Below are 21,342 nucleotides of genomic sequence, written 5' to 3'. Positions count from 1 at the left end.
TAGACTTCATTTTCATGTTGGTTACTTTTTATTCCAGAACACATCATAAAAGAGCTCAAAATCCAGCCTATTGCCAGTCTTTGTGGAATAGTCTAGACTTAACAGTTCATTACATTTGCCTTTAATGACTGTTTTGCATTCTGCTTATTAGCACTGTGTGTTTACTTTCAGTCTCTGTGTGGATGTGCAGCCTATGGACTCAGTATTGGATGGATATCCAAGAAACACCAGTGGATGATGTAGAAAAAAATTTAATTTTTTTTCCAGTTGCTGATTGGAATATAGTTTAGCTCTTGGGAAGGAATTCCAGGCTGGAAGGATGGTGACACACAGAGAAACTGTGGCTGCTCCTGGAAGTGTCCAAGGCCAGGCTGGATGGGCCTGGAGCACCCTGGGATAGTTGAAGGTGTCCCAAACCATTCCATGATTCATGATAACCAAAAAATGGTTCAAATGTCTTCATGAAGAGGCAAATTCCCATTGATCACATTAGACAGGTGAGGAGGATCCACCTGCTGATGTCTTTCAGGTGCTTTATTACCTAAATTCTCCTCATTGAGGACAGTTCTGGCTGTGTACTTTAGGTGTTGTCAGCACCTCAGCCCCAAACATCTGCCAATCTCACCTGCACTTGCAGATAATCTAAATGATAAAGGGATATTGATAAAACCTGAGAGTGCTTGACCACGCTCAGTTTTGGCAGTGCTGTTGCATTATTCTGGAATTTTTAATGGAAATTTAGAAATTAGTAGCTCTCTTTCAACCCCACACTGAATTTTGAGATAAATCTTTATTTTGGGCAAAGTAATGCATTGCTTCTGGGCTTTGACTTTTGGAGATTTAGTGCTGTATAAAGAGATTTTTAAAGTGGAATAATTTCATCTAAGCTTGTACTAAAGGTCCAGTTCATCCATTTAATGTTGGTGTGCTCCTCATACTTTAATTAAACTTTAATTTTGATTCTCTGCACCTGATAATTTTCCCAAGTTGTTTCCTACTGGGTGTTTTCAGGCTGGAGCTTTCCTTTCCTCTGTCCTGCAGCTCCATCCATCTCTCCTGGGGCTGTTTATGAACCAGTTTGGCAGATTGGGGCTGGGTGGAACTGTTCAGATCTCAGGAGATTCCAGAAATCCTGCTCAGCTCAAGGCTGGGAAGGAGCCAGAGTGGGGAGTGGAGAGGAGCTGCTTTGGAAAAGTGGAGCTCTGTCCCTTAACCTTTCATTTCATAGAAGCTTTTGCATACTTTCTACAAAATTCTGGAAGCAGAGAAGAAGGAAAATCCCCTAAACTTCCAACCAATTCAGGAATTTATCCTGCAGATTCATTTTCCCTGTGATTTTAGACAAATATTAACCAAGTCCATTGAGCCTTTATATAACACAACTTGAATTTTGGCAATTGCTGATAAAAAGCAGTTCTTATCACCCTTGGACAACTGACATTTGAATTTATTTTTGTTTTTTCTCAATGGGAATTTTGGGCTCCAGACTATTTGTGTGGCCCTGTAGTCTTGGAGTGCTTAGAACCTGTTCATTTTTGGATGTTGGGAACAGTGGGCAGCACACAAAGTGTGACTGTCACCAAATTTTGCTCAAAGCAGCCCCAAATCTTTGTTATCTTCAAGAAGGAAGGCAAGATCATTAAAAGTAATTATCCAGTGCCTGCTACTTGTTAATTACTTGTAAGTTCATTATTTTAGACTGTGCTCAGAGTATATCCTGCCTGGGCAGTAGCCTACAGGTTCTGAATATAATTTTATTAGTGTCTTTGAAGCAGTCTATTACCTATTTAAAAATACTTCAAAATGTAATTATTTTGATGATTTTTAATCCTACAGGATGCATTGCTAATTATTACTGATATTATAAATTTATTTTATTGTATGGGGTAGATTTTGCCTGACGAGTTTCAGAGCTTTAATTAAAAGTTCTAATGGATTTATTACTGATAACTTTGGCTCTGTTAAATGGAATGCTGATCACCTTTTCTGTCTAGTATTTTCTGTGGGCAACCAGAGAAATGATCCAGCCCCTTTCAGCTGGCTGGAATTGGGTGATTTTCACCTACTAGAGGAGGTTGAGACCTGTCATGGACAGTGTTGGATAATCGAGGCTCTCACTCAGAATTTGTCCTCTACTATGAATAATTCCATCAGCCAGGATGTGACAAACTGATGTGACTTTGCAAACTTGTATTTATCAGTTTGATTGTACTCCAAAAGTGAACAAACTCCCAGGAAACTTCTGCCCTGTGTAGGTCTTGGAAACATGGAAAGAATTTGAAATATATGGGACATTGGGGTTTCTTTGTAAGTCTGCCCTTGGACATCACAACCCTTTCTTACAGTGTTGTTTATTAAATCCATATGCTAGTGAAATGAATAAATACATTAAATCTGTTAGAACTTTCCTAACAGCCCTGGCTTTGCTCTGAGCTATGAAAGAGTGTGTTTAAAGATAATTTTTGAGCCCTGACATTGCTGTGCTGGGTTTGTTCATTAAGAGGATGACTTAATTAAACCCTTTCCTACCAATAAAACTGTGTCCATTGGAAGAAGAGTGGGGAAGCTGGAATTGGTGCAGATCTGGGGATGTGGGGATGAGCTGTGAAGGGCAGAAAGGTTTGGAAAGTTTGGAAGTCACTGTGGAGCTCTGCATGGGTCACTTGACAAAAGCAGAGGCACAGAGCAGTGACACTGCTGAGAAAAGCAGGAATCTCTGAATATTGTTCATGCTGGAAATGGAAATATTTTAGCAGCCATCTGGTTACAGTCAATGTGGCCTTTAGAGCCCACAGTGAGAGAGATCCTACAGCTCTTCCCATTCTTTAACCTCTTATGTTCCTTCCCAGGAAGAAAATACTCTGGAAGAAATGCTGGGAATTCAGAGTTTCATCACATTGCTCAATAAGGTTGATTTAAAAAATCCCCAACAAATCCAAACAGGCAATAAATGTATTTTATTAAGGCATATTTTGAAGCTTTCTGATAATGCTGAGATTTAAAGGAGCCCAAGACATTTTATTGTCTGAATTATATTGGATATTTATAGGACAAAGAGGCAAAAGCACTGCTCTTCTTGGGAAATGGAGAAGGGATGGAACAGTGTGGGTTAGCCTGGCTCTTGCCTCCCCTGTTTAACTGCAATTGGGATATTTTCTTATCACCTCACATCTGAGATAAAGCCCAGAACCTGGATCTGAATTGGGAATATGCAAAAAAAACATGCATGAGGAAATTCTTTGTGCACAGAATAATTCTGAGGTGAAATGCTATTTCTTGCACACTGCTCTAATGCTGCGAGCCAATTGAACAGAAAGTTTGCTCCTGTAAACCAATTTACTGATTAAAAAATGGCACACTCTGCTCATCACCTCCATCAGGGCATCTTGAACTCCTCTGCTGACTTCTCCAGACAAATGCAAAGTGACATCTCCAAGCAAGAGCAGCTATTACTGGCACTCAGCACTTAATGCACTGACCTGGCGTTCCCTGCCTGACCTTGGCACCAGCAGGGAGATTAGGAGTGGGCTGGCTTGTTTATTTCCTTGGAAATAGCCAGGTTGTCAAATGAAAATTTCACAAAAATTTAAAATTATCAGCTGTGAGTTAAAACGAAACTATTTGTCTTGCAAACAGAAACTGAAAAATCACACCTATGTGGCTGCTACAGACAATGGGGGGAAATGTTTTATTAAAAAACACTGAATAAATGTGGGGACCTAAGTTTATTCATTTTCAAACAACTCCATCCAAAGTTCAAAAGGATGATTAGACAATAAAGTTGTGCCTAGGTGGTTTAAATCTCAGGATTTCTCTGCTCTAAAGTGCTGCTGCACCACAGAATGTTCTGATTGCACCAACCTCCCCTATGAGTCTCTTTCCAGTAATCAGGAAAGCAAATTTCCTTGGGAGCCAGTGGGAGAAGTGAATTTATAGTTATTCCCTGCCAGCTGCTTAAAAAGCTGCCAGCTAATCTGTTTGCCTGCTCCTTTTCAGTGTCAAAGTTGAGATCTATCTTGATTTGAGCTGAATTCTTTGTGGAAAAGCTTGGTGATTGCTGGTGTTTCCCTGCTGGAAGAAAAACCCCTTCCACAGAAAACTTCTGAGCTCATTTTTATAATCACACAATTTGTGGTGGAGCTGAGAGTGCTGAAAGGGTGAGAATGGGAGAATTACTGAGAATTCACACTGACCACTGGTTCAAGGCACAACAACCACTGAGGGCTGTGTATTTTAAATATAAAAATTAAATTTTTCCATGGAGTTTTACCCCATTCTGTTGGTGAACAACATAATTGTGAGCTGTGCTGCTTCTCTTGGTGTATACCTGGTGTCTGAATGATACAAATTGCCTGGAATATGGATTCAATCAGCTCTGTCAGGATTTCCTTTCCTTAATAATGTGATGATCATTCCCAGAGGAATTCTCCCCTCAGTCAATGCTTCATTGAGGTCCTTTGTTTTTACTGCTGGCACAACTTTGCTGCTATTTCTGCACGTTCTGCCCCATCTTTTTTAATTTTCTAATTTTTCTGTCCTTACATTCTGAGATTTGTCCCATCCCTGGCAGTGTCCCAGGCCAGGCTGGACAGAGTTTGGAGCACCCTGGGATAGTGGAAGGTGTCCCTGCCCATGGCAGGGGTGGCCCTGGATGGGCTTTAAGGTCCTTCCCAATCCAAATCATTCCAGCATTCTCTGATCCTGCCATTTTGTGTGTCAGCTTTCCTTTCTTCTTATGGAAAAGGTGAATTTGGGACAATTTCTGGAAGCCATCAGTGCTTGACAGATTCAGGAAATATCTGTTCCTTTCCTAATTTGTCCCAGACTTCCTTTACAATCCAAAAAAAGACATTATGGCTTTCAGTCCAGAACAGAGAGTAATAGAAAGGGTTTTTTAATACTACCTGTTGTGATATTTAGCAATAATTATTACAAATATGTAAATGTCAGGAAGGCATGGGTGGGTAGAAGCCATGGCTTATCTTTCACTCTGGTCAGGAATATGACAAGAAATTGAAAAGCATTGTAACATCATAAATAATTGCACAGCACAATGTTTCTTCATCCTCCATAAATCCATCTGTGTTTTTCCTGCCTGTTCCACACATGTGAGCACCATTCCAGGGAAAAGGCAGCTTGTAGAGCTCCAGCCCTGCAGCTGATGGTTCCCCTGGGAGCAATCCCCACTGCTGGCTTTGGCACAGCTTTATCCTAATGGGTGGAGTTTTCAGCAGGAATTTTTTATAAGGTTAATTTTCAGAGTCTTGATTATTTGTTAAAATCTTTCTCCTAAAAAAAAAGTGTCCTTAAAAATTCCACAGAAAGTATTCCAGGCAAACTTTCTGTTCAAACTCTTACCTCAAGGTTTTTAAACAGTTTCAAGGAGTAGGTGGAAAAGTCATTAGCAGATCATAATCACTGCTGTGGTATTTGCTTTAGAAATTCAAAATACAAAGCAATCTGCAGAACATCTCTCAGGATCAGGTGAATTTTCTTTTTGGGACTGTTACTTGCATATGTGTTTGTTACTAATTTTTCACATCCTTACAGGTGTATTGTGCTACAATCTGGAAACAACACAATTTGGAGTAATTTTTGCAATAGTGTTTCATTTCTGAGTGGGTGATTTTGGTTTGCTCCATGTCTTAAACACAGAGGAGCAGCCTGGTCCTGAGTTACACAAAATCCTTTGGGGGAAAAACAAAGAACAGCTCTGTTATTTCAGGCATTTATTAACATCCCTGATTTCTTCAAACTCAACACCAGCAGTGCCCTTCCCAGTGCTGAAATAAGAGTGGTTTCACAAATTATTCAACAGAAGATGTAAGAATTGGTAATGTATAAAAATTGGAATGATTTTACCTGATAAAATGGGCTTGATTTGACTAATTTCAACCTCAAAACTGTAGGTTAATAATTTGATTGTTGCTTACAGCATCCACCACACTGGATGTGGAAAGAGCTGTTGTTTAAACAATAATATTTAGAAACATTGGTGCTTCATACTTAGGAAATCCATTCCTACCCACAAATAATCCAAATCCAAATGGAGTGATGGTTCCAAATCCTTCCCTTCAGCCTTGGCTGGGGCTTCCTGTGCAACTTCCACTGTAAAAGTCAAAGAATTTCACCTTTCCCAGCTCTTTCTGGGCAGAGTTTGCACATCCCCTCACATCCCCATCATTAATAAAGCACATTTATTCCTCAGCTGACAATTTCTCATAGCAGCTTCCAAGGCAGCATTCCTTTTGTTAAAAGCCTCAATCATATCTGGAGTCATTAAGGATGATAATTACCTCTGGAGGGTTAGAGCAGTGCTGCTGCTGCAGGAATTTAAGGTGTGTTTTGCTGCTTTGGTTCTGATTTGATTTTCAGTTGTTTCAGTTTAGGTGTGAAAGTGGGGATTAAAGCTGCAGTGACCCAGTTATGGTTACTGCAGCTGTTAATCACCAATGATTCAAAGATATTTTAAAGTCAAAAAAAAATAAAATATTTTCATTGGCAATTCATCATAGAAGTCTTCGATGATTTTTATAAAAATCACCACTTGGCAATTGTTAAAAAATGTTTGAGATTGCTCCTTTTCTGCTCAGGCAGGCACTGTGGGTGCAACATTCCTAATTAATTGTTACAGAAAATGTGGAATCACATCCATGTTTACCATGGCCATGTGACCACGTCTCCATGTGACAAACTCTCCTTCAACTTCTTCACTGAACTGCCAGAGGTGACCTCTGGAATGGGGTTGGATGTGGTGCCCTCACACTGGATGTGGCAACACATGGAGCTAATCCATGTTCATCTCCCCAGCGTTGCCTTTGCAGGGAATTATGGTGATTTAAATGCCAGCAGAGTTATTTTACTTCTGATCATTTTAGGCAAAGCATCCAGTTAATGTGCTTATCCAGCAGGGTTGGCTATTCCATTCATCCAAAGGGACATTCCAGAGGAATAAGGCTGCCAGTTTTAAACTGGGGATGGTTTCATGCTCCAGGCAGCAGGTTGCATTTCCCAGACGGACATGTAGACTCTCTGGAACCACAGGTTCAGGTCCTGGCAGCCAGCCCTGCTCAGGGACACATGTGACACTCCTCTGGTCCCCTGAGTGTGGCTCTGCTGAAATCCCACACACTCAGGGGGAATAAACAGCTTTATCCCCTGCCAGGGGTGGGCACTGGCAGCTACTTGCTGAGGCTCTGGAGTTACCCTTGCTCCTGTTGGAGCAGTGAGAGGAGAAGAGAAAATCTAAGTTAATCATGGTGGTGGAACAGGCACTCAGAACTTCCCTTCCTTCCCACAAAATCTGGAGAATTGTGACAGAAAATAGAGGTTTTGCTCCACAACTGAATATGGTTGGGTTTGGGGAGAAGAATGTGGGAGTTCAGGTGTTACCTGATCTCAGCATCGAGGTGGTTGTTGAGCTGCACTTGATTGTTTGGGGAGGTGTTAATTAGAGAAGTTGTGTGTGGAGGTCAAGAAGGCAGGGAAGGCTCTGGGTGACCTTGTTTTTGTCTTTCAAGACTTTAAGGGGGCTTGTAGAAAAGTGGGAGAGCGATTCTTTTACATAGGCAGGCAGTGACAGGACAAAGGGAATGGCTTCCCACTGCCAGAGGGCAGGGATGGATGGGATACTGGGAAGGAATTCCTGGCTGGGAGGGTGGGGAGGCCATGGGATGAAATTCCCAGAGAAGCTGTGGCTGCCCCTGAATCTCTGAAAGTGTCCAGGGCCAGGCTGGATGGGGTTTGGGGCCACCTGGGAGAGTGGGAGGTGTCCCTGCCTGCCAGGGGATGTGACTGGATGGGATTTAAGATCCCAAACCAATCTGGAATTCTTTGAAAAAACCCTCTGTCCCAACTGAAAACCTGTTTGGAAATCCTCACAAAATGGGATAGCAGCACCTTGGCAGAGGACCCTTTTTTGGGTAAATATTTTGGCAGAGAAATCAAGTCTGAAGGGAAGGATTTGGAACCATCACCTCCAAACCAACAGCTTGGACAGAGGAGGGTTTGGATTTGGATTATTTGTGGGTAGGAATGGATTTCCTAAGTATGAAGCACCAATGTTTCTAAATATTGTTTAAACAACAGCTCTTTCCACAAGAAAGTGGAAACACAAGATCCCACAGTGGGATTCCTGCACTGCCCAGGTGCCATCTCATAAACACCCCAGGTATTTTTTAATCTCCTTTGCCTCAGAACTATGAAAGAAAATAGGAAGAACAGTGGAGAAGTGCAGGGAGAGCCCTGTGCTGTGTTTTGGAGGGAAAAGGGGCAGCTTTTCCTGGATAGCCACGTGGGAAAGCTCCTGGATCTTTAACTGAATGGCTCCATCCATCCCAGAGCTGATTGACAGGGTCTGCCTGCATTTATCAGTTCTGGGCCTGAGTGCTGAGCAAACAACTCACAGCAATATTTTCTTAGATCAGATATCTTCCTTTCCAGGAGTATTTTAACAATATTTTAACCCTGCCCCATCCCTGGTTGATGCTAAAACTCTGTGTGAGAGCTCTTCAAGAATCCCTCACTTCAAATAGAGGCTGAACTGCAAGATGTCTTAAAAATTGGGGACAATTATAATAAAGCATTTTGGATAACAATGAGGGGGGAAAAAACCCTTGAACTTTGAAGATTGTTTAAGATTTTCACATTGGGTATAAAATGTATTTCTTAATATTAATTTTGGGGCATTTTTTTTTGTATCACAGAGCAAGTGGCTTATTCTGACTGGCACAGTTTTTTCTGTATATCCTGGAGATAGTTGAAAGTCTGAGTGAACAATGATGAGTCTGAAACACATCAGTGGATTGAGCAATGAGTAAAGGATTAAAAAAGTCTGTATGTGACAGCAGCAGCTTTCCAGGGAAACATAATTTTAACAAGTGTTGCTCTTGTGCAGATGGTGTTAATTTAGCCTTAAAATGCTGTCCTAAGGAGTGTGGCTGATCTCCAGGGGGGCTGAGGAAATCCTGCAGCTTTACTCCATGGAGCAATCCTGTTGAATTAGATTTTTGCTGGAATATTAGAAGCGAAATGGCAAAAATCAGTTCTGCTGTAGTTTAATTTGTAAGGATCCCCTCCCACTGTGAGTCCCTTGTAGGAATCTCAGCAGCCTGGCCAGAGAAGGAATGGTGCAGGGAGATAAAACAGCACCAGGTAACCATTTCTAAATGAGCAATAGAATAAAAACGAGTCTGGAAGAAAAGAATAATCTCGTTATTGTAAGAGGTGTTCAGCAGCATGGTGTCAATCATTCCCACTGTTCCATAATTCAGAAATTTAGCTGTGATATCCAGCTGTGCTCCAAATGATCCTCAGACATCACCAAGTGTAAGTTCTTGTAGGTTTTCTTACATTCTAAAAAGTTTATTTTATTTCTATGGGTGCATTTTTAAGAGTTTCATGCTTGGGGAGAAAAAAAAAATCATTTTCTAGAAGCAGCAATTTTACCTTTTTTACTAATACTGTAATAATCCAGGCTTTTAGATTATTGCTCCCGCTCTTCACTGAAATGAAAATGAAACAAACTTCAGCCTAACTAGAATGGGTGGCACAAAAGTAAAAATCTAGGGAGAGGGAAAAGCTATTAAGAGATTTAAGCACACAAGGAACAGGACCTTTTAGAGGAGATTAAAGTGTGTGACAAGCATTAGTATTTCAAGGTGCTGCCATCTCCTCCTGGATTGATGTGCTTCAGAATGAGATGAGGCACATTAAAAGCTGAAATCATTCAAGCTGGTGTGAGACTGAATAGGAGCAATTACCAAATAGTCAGGCATTAAATAAAATGTGTGATTTTTGGGAACCTGCAGCACAGGAGCCTCAGAGTGATCAAACACCACTTGCTTCAAACCTCTGCCTTGAAATCCAAATTTCAGGAGACAACACTTCTGGGGGAAGCTGGGAAGGAACAGCTCCAATTTGGATGTTGCTGTCTGGCACTTGGAGTGGTGAGAAGGCATTACTGACTAAGAGAGAATAATTAACATGCTTAATCAGCATTATGAGGGCAGCAGGTGCAGGTTGGAGCAGTGTCAAGGTGCCCAGGTAGCTCTGGGTGCTGCTGGTGAGGTTTTTCCTGCATAAAGATCCTTATTCCCCCCTGAGCATTAGAGCAGAATCCTCTTAGGCCCCGTTCACACAGTTTGTCTGGGCTGCAAGTCAGGCACAGCAGTTTTCCAGGGGGGTTTAGCCTAAAGTGTGGCCAGCTGGGATTAACCAGCAAACCCAGCTTGTCACTGCTGGGGCCCAGTGGGGATCCAGGGCTGGGAACCTCCAAAGTGGGGGCAGAAAGCAGAAAAACCACATTAAACAGTTATTTGTGAATAGCTGTAAACAAAGCACTGAGTTATTGGCAGTGAGGAAAATCATCTTTCTTAGCCTTGCTGCTGTTTCTCCCAATAATCCCTAAAAAAGCAGCTCCTCAGGAGAAATGGGAGTTTTCCTGCCCATGGATTGATTTGCTTTCACTAAACTCAGCTGAAGTTTTGTCCCTGAACTAAGCAGGAGGCTCAAAGACTATAAAATCCTTATAAACTCATTAAAAAGATACAAACTTGGGTGTGTATTTGTAGTGTAACTTTAAAAAGAAGAATCAGGCTCGTTAGCACTGCTGGAAAATTCATGTATGAAATTAGAGGAAATGGTTTTGGTGAAATAAACAATTTTAAACCTTGGAAACATCGAATAAATCATTGTTACTGGTTTTGCTTTCAAACTCAGAAATGTTTCAGCCTGAGTTTCAAAAGGAAATCAGTTCTGGAGTGATCTGGGGGATGGATGAAGTTTGTTCCCCACATTTTTTCCTGGTAACTCTCTGAGCACCTCCCATTGATATTTCATTTTCTTGGTGGAACGTGCCAGAAACTTCAGCAGCTGTGCAAGTTTGTTCTTTATTTCTTTCACCTGAACTCATAACTTGGACATTAAAGTCCACCCCTACCCACAAGTTCCTCACCATTTAATGACCTAATAAAAAAAATGAAAACCCTTGTTTATTTAGTAGGGTTAAATATATATTTTATAATATTTTATTATTATTTCAGCCTGGTACCTTCCCCAGGGAGCCCAAATAAAACCAGCACAAGCTGCCAGTGACATTTGAGAGCTCACTGTGTCCTGTTAATGAGAATCATGCACTAAAACTGCTTTTTTTTTGGTGGCTACAGTTAAAAATATCAGAGAGGTTCTCAGGACATTGTGTGGCTGTAATTGCAATATATTTATCAGAGCAGAGTGGTCACAGAAGCAGCAACAAATTCAGGGCTGCTCAGTTTTCCCAGGAATTATTTATTGAACAGCCAGAATTGAACATATGAAGGATTTTCCTGCAAGAACTTTTGGATGGTTTTGGATAGAATCAATATATTGATAATAATATTAATAATGGTAATAATAATAAACCCCTAAATTAAACACATTTATTTAAAGCTGCATTCAGGAAGTTGCTCATGAATATCCCATCAACACCTGGAATATTTTTCTTATTTTAGCTAAACCCAGATTAATGATTTTCCTATTCTTTGGTACTAGACTGAAGTTATAAATTCCCATCCCTAATACAATTTACTGATTAAAAAAATCTCAGTCATGATTTTCATGATTTGTTTTTCATGATTTGTTTCTGGAGACTTTTTCAGAAACCTGGGAGGGAATTGTTTGTGATATTTGGTTTGCAGTTGGAAATTACAAATTTTTATTTGTTAAATAATGGCTCTGAATATTTTACTGATGCTGGAGAGGGGGTGGTGTTTAAATCAGATTTAATCCACAGGTTGGATATTTTTCTTGGACATCTGGTCCAGAGTCAGATTTTAGTGGTATTTTCCTATAGGAAACATAGAAACATTTTTTTTTGAAAGTAATTGATGATAATTCCTTTTTTTACTTTTCTGTGACATATAAACTTTAAGATTTTATGTTGAAAATTTCACTCATGGAATGATACACTAAATTTTTGTTGCTGTCTTGGGAATGTTTAAAAACAGGGATGGACAATGGGATGTGCTGGTGGAGGTGATGTCAGGATTTGTAGAATTTTGCTGTATCAAAAAATATCTATAAGACATGACTGAGGTTTTTTTTTTAAAACTCACCCTCACATTGATGAGATAGAAAGTTTTTTGTGTTACATTGCAACACACAAAATTATAAATTATTTTTAAGCACAGTAAAACCACTGCAGAGTGATGAGAAGTGGTGGTGCTGTGGAATTCCAGAACAGCTTCAAGAGATTGTTGTGGTGTCTTTATTCTTAAGTTTTATGTAAAAAATTAAACCATTATTATTCATATGCAAAGAAAGGAGAATAATTTTCCTCCTTCCAAACCCCAGAATTACTCCTGGCAATTTTAGTGCTCTCGCCCATGACCTTTCTAAACAGTGCAAGGTTGGTCTTGTTTGTTTTTTTGGGAGTTGCCTTTTAAAAATCAAATATTGTATTTCAATTACTCTCTACCAGCAGGTTGTATGCAGAGGAAGTTACAGGAACTTAATAACAGTAATAATATTATATTGATATATTAGAGCTTTATCACTAAAACAGTGATAAGTTTGCCCACCATTCCAAAAAATAGAGTTGTACATGAGCTTCAGTTATAGCCAGAGGGACAGAATGCAAACACACTGTAAATATAAAGTAAAAATAAAAATATTGAGTGTTTATTCTCACATATTTCTTTAATTATGGATTAATTTTAGAATTTGAGGGGGGGAAAGAAAGGAAGTTATCTGTGTTATTTCTTTGGCATTTTGTTATTTTTTATTTGGTGTTGTTTCTTTGGCAGTTTTAGAGCTCTTGGAAAAAGCTGAACAAAATCCTGTGTTTGAGTCCTGCCTTTCTGCTTTGATCTACCACAAAGTGAGCAGGGAAACTCCTGGAGTTATTATGGAAGTAGGTTGAGGCTGTGTGAGAAATCCAAGAAGAAATCTCCTTCATTTCATTGCAGATGCATTAACTCCAGAGGTGTCCCCAAAATACTGGCTATTAAAAGGAGGGATAAATAAATAAACAGAGAAAACTGCAACCACTCCAGCTTTGTTGAGGGTGATGCATCTGTATTTTCCTGGAGTGATTCCACACACACAGATTCTGTACAATCCATTTTTTGTAATTAATAATATCAACATACTATTGATGAATCATTTTGATTAGTTTTTCTGCAATCATCCCTAATGCCAGCATTTGAATAAAGGCCTTTCTTTAGTGTTAGTGAATATAGCTTAAAACAATGGACAAAGCTTCATTATGAACCTTGCAGTTTTCTATTATTTCTCCAGCCTGACATTTGCTTTCATGCAGCTTTTTAAGGGTTTTATACCTTTTCTGTTTCCTACAGCATCCCACTGCCAGAGGCAGGGATGGGTGGGATCTGGGGAAGGAATTCCTGCCTGGGAGGGTGGGCAGGACTCCTCAGTCTCCTTTATGGACACTGGCTTTTCACAGGATTTTTCATACCCTGGGGTAGGGGAAGTGTCCCTGCCCATGGCACTGATGAGTCCCAACTCATTCTGAGATTTTGTGATTCCACAATTCTCCCCTTATTCTCATTTCTGCCTGAAAGGGACTCAGATTCCAGAGAAGCTGTGTGACAGAATTTGAGTAGAGTATGAAAGCAGAATGTAGGAAATTGCAGAATACAGAAAAGCTGTATTATATGAAAAGCTCCAGAGTATAAATTTAAAAACTGTACAAAATCTTTATTTATAGATTTCAGTTTTAGTCATCCAACTGTTTAAGGCTGCAGACAACAAGACAGATGAGATTGCTCTGGGAAAATGCTCCCAACACACCCAGCTCTTTATATTTGGCAGATGGCTCAAGAAAAGTACATATAACTCTCTTCAGGAGTAATTTTTATTTGTTACCAATTACTAAATATGTTATAAAGTCACTCTGTTGCAGCCTGATTTGTAGTTGTTAACCTGAGTGTGGTGAAGCTGCAATGGGAACATCTGTATTTATTGCAGTTCATGGGAACAGAGAATCCCAGAATGTTTGGGATGGAAGGGACATTAAATCTCATCCCATCCCACCCCTGCCATGGGCAGGGACATTTTCCACTGTCCCAGGCTGCTCCAGGCTGGCCTTGGACACTTCCAGGGATCCAGGGGCAGCCACAGCTTCCCTGGGCTTCAGTTCCATTTTTAATGATTTTTTATTTGCCCTTTCATTTTCCTTAATTCTGTCAAAACCCAGGTGGGAGCACAAATGTGGTTTAGAGATATCAGACAAGGCCAGTAAATGATTGAAAGTAGATATTTGGTTCTCTGTAACTTAAATATTCACCAGTAACTTGTAGAAGACCCCACTTTGTTCTCTTGTCCAGAAATCTCAATTTTTAAAATATTTTCCCTACCAGAATTTGCACATGGAAATGCTTCTTGTCTCAGTTTCTGGTGCTCTTTATTTATGATGGTGACAATGACATCCTGTCCCCCTTGCAAGGAGCACAGCCCCATGTCTATGCATTTATTCCCAATAAATGCAGCACAATCCATACTGCTGGAATTTATGGGGTTTTATTTTGAGGAAAAAAAATCTCAGATATAGATCACTGTGTTTCAAACAAGTTGTAAACAGGCAAGGCATCTTTTCAAGTAACTAGGGCAAAAATAATGATTCATAAACTTCAGTAAATATGACTTAGATAATTTTAAACCTTTCAAGGACTATTTGTGTCTGTGCATTTGGAGAATCTGTAAATGAACCCCTCAAAATATAAAAAAAAGAGGTGACAGAAATGTCTGTACTTCATCTTCACCCCTCCAAGTCCCTCTGTAGCACTGAAGTGAAAGAAAATTCCAGAGATAAATATTCAAGGAGCAGGCTGACAATGATAATGAAGCTGTGGGCTATGACTGGAGAATAATGACATTTCTTGAAATGGCTTCGTGAAAGAAGAGGCAAAACGTGTCTGCTTGTTGACAGAAAGAACATAAGAGATGAGCTCAAGACCAGTAATTTTTTAATATGTACAGCAAGGGTGTTTTATAACAAAATAACATTATACTAAGTACTTAAACTAAATACAAAAAAAATACATTATTAGATGAAAAAAAACCTCTGGTGCTTAAACGTTTCTAATTCATTTCAAATCCCGATTCTCTTCTGTCATCTGTGATGTTTCATGAGGAGGAATTGTCCCCACAGAACAAAAGGGAGGAGAGGAAATGTATTATTTATAAAGGTTGTTCATGATAATGATTCTGAGAGAAAACATGAACTCAGTGAGAGGTCCTGACTGCACTGGATTAGGGAAAGGGCAAGAGGTAGGATGGCAGCTCTGAACTTTGAACAGCATTTCCCATTTTATAGCTGCAGCTGGGAGCTCTGTGCCTTTTGGAAGGACATTTTTGTGCCCAGCCCTTGTTCCTGTAGCAAAGGTGTGCCCAGGTGAGGGAATCAGGGGATCCTTTGTGGGAATCAGGGGGAGTTGGTGGCCACAGCCCAGAGAGCCCAAAGCTGCCCTGGGTGAGGTGACAGCCAGAGGAATGGGATGGATATTGGAATATTGGGAATTCCTGGCTGGGATAGAATTCCCAGAGCAGCAGTGGCTGCCCCTGGATCCCTGGAGTGCCCAAGGACAGTGAGAGGTGTCCCTGCCATGGCAGGGCTGGAACTAGATGATCTTTCAGGTCCCTTCCAGCCCAAACCACTCCATGATTTTAGTCTGAGGAATTTGTGCTGTACACCAGTGCTGTGACACATCACTAGCAGGTAGAAGAAATTGGTATGACTAATTTAAATGTTTGAGCTCTTTCATTTCCATATAATCAGTGAAGCAGATATTTAAACATGGCAGCTAAAATGTTTATTAAGGCATTGAAAGACTGTCTGGCTTAGGGAGCAGTTGTAAAACTGCTTTTGAGAGCAGTTTTTGTATTTTCAGGAGATTCAGCTCTAGTTTGGCCCTTTGGGAAAGGTGTCATTTTCCTGTGTGCTTGTTTTTGTTTGTCATACTTGCCAAGCTCTGTGTCTCTAGCTCAATATTTTTATTAAAAACCACATTCAGAAGTAAATTTTACTTTGGCAGTCTGTCTTAACCTCTGAAGAATAAAACACTGCTGTTTGCTGTGCAAACAGAACCCCAGAGGAGCCTCCAAATATGACCTCAAAGCTCCCTGACTTAAAAAAAAAAAATCTCCAAGAAAGGAAAGGAGATGCCTCTCCTTCAGCATTTTTGCTGCATTCTCTATTAAAAGCATAGATGGCATTAGATAAAAATTAGCTTAATGAGATCTGCATATCTTATCACAGTATTTTACCTCCTCAGAGCTGCTAAGAGGTTTTCAAGAATAAGCACTGCATGGATCAAAGTTCCACAAATAAAGAAGGTTTTTTTTGGTGTTTTTTTTTTCTAACTCAATAATTTGAAGTCTGAGCTTCCAGTGGCCACAACAGAAACAAATCCCTGTGCTGGAGTGACAGATCCCAAAAATGCCAGGGATGTGAGGGGTGTGCACAGCAGGGTGGGAAATGCAGGTGTGCAGCTTTGGGGAGGTCACCCCACGTGTCCCACCTGGGGTTTGGGTTCATGTGGGGAGGAGCAGCTGTTGCCAGGAGTCACCTGGGAGCTTTGGAGAAACCTCTGCAGACAGACAAGGGAAATCCTCCTCTGGAAGTTGGTGCCTATCTCAGACTCCATCACTTGGGATCAGCTGAAGGCCATGGATTCTTCTTAAAACAGTGGGAAAATTGGATTTTTAAATTTTTTTTTTTTTTTTAGAGCCTAACAGAGCACTTCCCTATGAAGGGATTTCTTGGAATATCCCTCCCCACTTCAGATCTGCAGGATCTCAAACACAAGCCCTGGGCAGAGCTCCTGGATGTGCTGAAACCCAGGTGCCAATCAGGATCCCAAAGGATGGGGACCAGGAGTCCTGGAGCAGCCTGGGGTAGTGGAGGGTGTCCCTGCCCATGGAAGGGGCTGGAACAAGAAGAGCTTTAAAGTGCTTTCCAACCCAAACTATTCCAGGATTTGATTTTGCAGCCTCAGAGCTGGAACACTCAGACTGGAGATTCAACTCCAGTTCTGGTGTTACCTGTACCCAGCTCTTGAAATGTTAAAACAAACAAACAAACAAATTTAATTGACACCTTTCAGATGCAGGGCCCATTTTCATGCTCTCAGAAAGTTGGCAGGACTTCACCTCTGAGTAAAATTCAGACACATTTGTAGAACACGACTGAGTGAACAGAAATAACATAAAAATATTTATCCAACTTTTCCCTGGAGTTTTGTAATGCTTATTCAGGCAAGTGACTCTTTTTAAAAAATTTTATTGCTTCTTTGCCTGTCACTTAGGAAATTTGAAAATGTCACCCTTTTTCAAAATTTGTGTTTTGAAAACAATACAGTAGAAGAACAGTGGGGGTTTGAAGGAGGAAGGTGAGAGATGTGGACTCTGAATTAGCAGATTTTTTTGCTTCAGTGGGGACAGGTTTTGGTGTTTCAGGGAAAAGCAGTGCAGTCCAGAGGCAAAGAAAATGTCATTCTGTGAGCTGTGTTTGAGAGGAGGGTGAGCATGGGATGTTCCTAATGATAATTTCCTTCTTTTGCTTCCCAGCTACACTTGGATTCCTACTGTCATTTAAATATGCTCATCCTCTAATTGCTGATGATTGACCCCGTTGTTGCATTCATTTCTCTTCTCCATTCCAGCATTGAAACAGGTACAAGCAGAAAAACAAGAGCTGAGCACATTGCTCAGGAAATGCATCTCTGGTGGAAAGTTTATTTTTCCATCAGCAGTGACATCACTGCTCTTCAGGTGCCAGTAATTGTAAACATCCCTTGTTTTCAATTCTTTGTCCCCTTAATCTCATTAGGAGAATATCAGACGTTAAATCTTTTAAGTGGCATTAGGGAGTGTGTTCATCCATAACATCTGAGAATGGCAGTCCTTAGCACCCCCTGCTCCACAAGGTTTGCTGTTTTGCAAGTGCTGAAAAATGAGGTTTGATTCCAGGAGGGCTTTGCTGGCAAAGGTTGTAGTGACTTGGAGGAAAGGAGTGTTGGCAGTGGGATAAATCAGGGAGGAAAAGGAGGTGGAATGGGGCAGGCTGTGACAGCCCAGCCTCTGCACAGAGATTTTCCAATGTTGGGATGTGAGAGCACGGGGTGATTGTCAGACACGTTGTTGTGCAAGGTCAGGGAGGGATCCTTGCAGCATCCCTGCTAACAGAGCTCTCCTCTGATCCCACCCCCCAAACTCAACAGAACAGCTTGTTTTCCTGCAGGAAATCACTCACTTCTTCATCTTGTCAGCTTGTTTTGCTAGTTGGAAAGATTTTTTTTTGTATTGCCCTTCATGCTTCTCTCTTCTTCTTCTTTGCCTCCTTCTTTCCTTTTCACTCCCACCTATTTCCACACCTGTCCTTCCTATCTTCCCTAACCCAGCCTTGCACAAACAAATTATGGAATACTTCTCAAATATCAGTCAAAAGTTCTTATGCCCTTCATCTTTCCAGGCATTCCACAGCTTTACTTTGCTGCTGGTGGTTTTTTGCCTTGGAAAGATTGTAGCTACTTGAGACAAATCTTTGTAACTTCATTAAAACAGAGGCTTTTTTAGTTTTACCATATGTAATTTTGAAGCCTCTGTCTCTGAAAGTAACAAAAATACCCCTCAAAACACAAAATAGGAATAAAAATTCTGGATGTAATTCTCTCCCAGAGCCAATGATGAAGACAAGAATCTGGTGATCGTGAAGTTCTGTAGAGCCTTCCTTGGCTAAATACAGAAAAATATCTTCTTGCTGGCTTAAAAACTTTCAGAAGAAATAGGAACTATGATGATTCCTGCAAATCTTTGGAAGAAAAACTGATTCCAGATATGGTTCAGGGGTTTATCAGCCTCTTGTTCATAGACTGAGTTTGTTCTGCCCATCAGAGACCTCCCCAGCTAAAAAAGAAAGTTGGTTGTTACAAGGTGGACTTTGGCAAATATCACAATAGACCTTTGATCAAACCAAGACCGAGGCTAAAAACTTTACTCTGTCAAATTTCTGAGAATTCTTGAGGTGAATTTTGTTTCACCCCGAAATGCACAGGTTCTATTTTTACAAAATCCACTCTATTTTCCTAGAAAATGTGTCACAGACAATTTGCTGGCATGGCTGTGCTGCACAAGAAGTTTCAGATGGGAGCTGTTGCAAAATCACAGTCCCCACTCTTGCTCAGGGCATGGATGTGGACTGAAAAACCAAAATTTTGTCTTGCAAAGCCACCTGGCTGCAGTTGATAGTCAAATCTATTGTTAACCCCTTTTCTGTAATATAATTAAAACACTGCTGAATGATCTGTTTAGTGTGGGCTGGCTGCTCCCTGGGAGCACAGCCCTTTGTGTCCCATAATCCTGGTCTTTGTGCAGGGCTGCCCACGGCCAGGGCTGTGAAACCTTGTTTAAAGATTTTCAGATCTTCTTAATCCCTTCCCTGATGAGACACCCATTGCTGAAAGCTGGGGGGAAAGGTCCATCTGTCTTGCAACATATGTGTTTACACTGTAAAATCAGTAAATACAGCAGAGAGCTGCCAGTGCCAAGAATTTCCTTTAGTCATAAACTGAGAGACATTGTTTGGTTATTGTTCCTGGAGTTTACACACACCCGAGGGATTGGGATTGCAAATCACCCAAAGCAGAGCTGAACTTGCACCACAGCTCCCCCAAACCCCAAAATATTCCCACAAAAGGGCACTGGCAAAGGCAGCAGTGCAGTGAGGGTCTGGCTTCCACACCAGGGCCATTATTCACTCTGGAGTTCGTATGGATGGACAATGGAATGTTGGATATTCCCCATTCTGCTTTCACTCCTGTGATTACAGACTGGAGAGAGTTGGTGGAAGGAGGATCCCAGCCAGGTGACTCTGGGTTAGGTGTCAGTAGGGGGATGCTGTGGCTGTCCCTGTTCAAAGCTGGAGAAACACCAGCACATCAATGTAAGGAGAACCTGCAGCTGCTGGAGAGATCCAGAGGAGGCCATGGAGCTGCTCCAGGGCTGGAGCCCCTCTGGAGCCAGGCTGGAGAGCTGGGAATGCTCACCTGGAGAGGAGAAGGATCCAGGGAGAGCTCAGAGCCTCTTCCAGATCCTAAAGCAGCTCCAGGAGAGCTGGAGAGGGACTGGGGACAAGGGGTGGAGGGACAGGACACAGGGAATGGCTCCCACTGTCAGGGGGCAGGGATGGATACTGGGATATTGGGAATTCCTGGCTGGGCTGGAATTCCCAGAGCAGCTGTGGCTGCCCCTGGATCCCTGGAAGTGTCCAGACCAGACTGGAATAACCTGGGACAGTGAAAGTTGTCCCTGCCCCTGGCAGGGGCTGAGCTCTAATGTCCCTTCTAACCCAAATCCCATTCTGGGTTTCCATGAATATCAAGAGGAATAAATTGAATTCTCTGGCACATTGCATGGCTTTAGTTTTAATCTGTTTCTGGTCCTGAAAATAATTTTAACTTTTTGTTATATTTGTATTTCTGCTTAGACAACTGCCAACAACTCCCCCTCAAACACTGGCTTTTATTGTTCACTTTACTGTTTCTGTAACTGCAGTGCCTGGGGAGTGAAGTTACAGAACATGGGCTGCTCTGCAGTGTTTTGTTCAGATTTTGAATTAAAAGTGTCCCCTAGACGTGGCAATTCAGTTTTAAGAGATGATTTAAGTACGAAGCCACTAAAACAGGGAAGCCCCTGGCAGCACTGGGATGAAATGGATCCACTTGGCAGGCAGGGGCTTAAGCAAAACATCATTTTTGAAATAGGTAACACCCAGAGGAAAACCTCCAAGGAGGATTTGAAAGAGGGCAACTGGGTAACTTGTGCAGGAAATAATTTCCATGTGTGAGGAACAGCAGCAGAGGAAAGATAAAATATGTATTTGAACAATGGGATAGGTAGACAGGGTCTGGCTTGTGGGCTGTGCTGAGGTGGAAATCAGTCCTGAAGACAGCAGGAGGGAGATATGGGGACAGAGGGAGAAGCTGAGTTATTCTGAGAAAAAAATTAGCTCCATTTAGGAGGCATTTGTGGGAAGGACCTGGCAGTGGAGTTGATGGGTGAGGATGGCCATGGGGAAGGAGGTGAGCACAGCCCCAGGGAACCACAACTGCAGGGATTTCATGCAGAAAGAGCTCACCATAGGCACAGTCTGGGTGTGGAGGCTTTAAAGCTGATTAATATTAATGATGCCATCCATTAGAAGTGTTGATATTGGCTGTGGCAGACAGTGCAGAGCCTATGGAGTGTTCATCCCTCATGTACAGCACCTGAAGTTTGTTCCTCTCTGTTCCCAAGGAGATTTGGGGGAGAGAGGCTGAATTCTGGGAAATAAATCAATCTGTGAGT

Source organism: Erithacus rubecula (genome assembly GCF_903797595.1).
Source record: "Erithacus rubecula genome assembly, chromosome: 8".
NCBI lineage: Eukaryota > Metazoa > Chordata > Aves > Passeriformes > Muscicapidae > Erithacus > Erithacus rubecula.
This window is presented reverse-complemented; position numbering follows the sequence as displayed.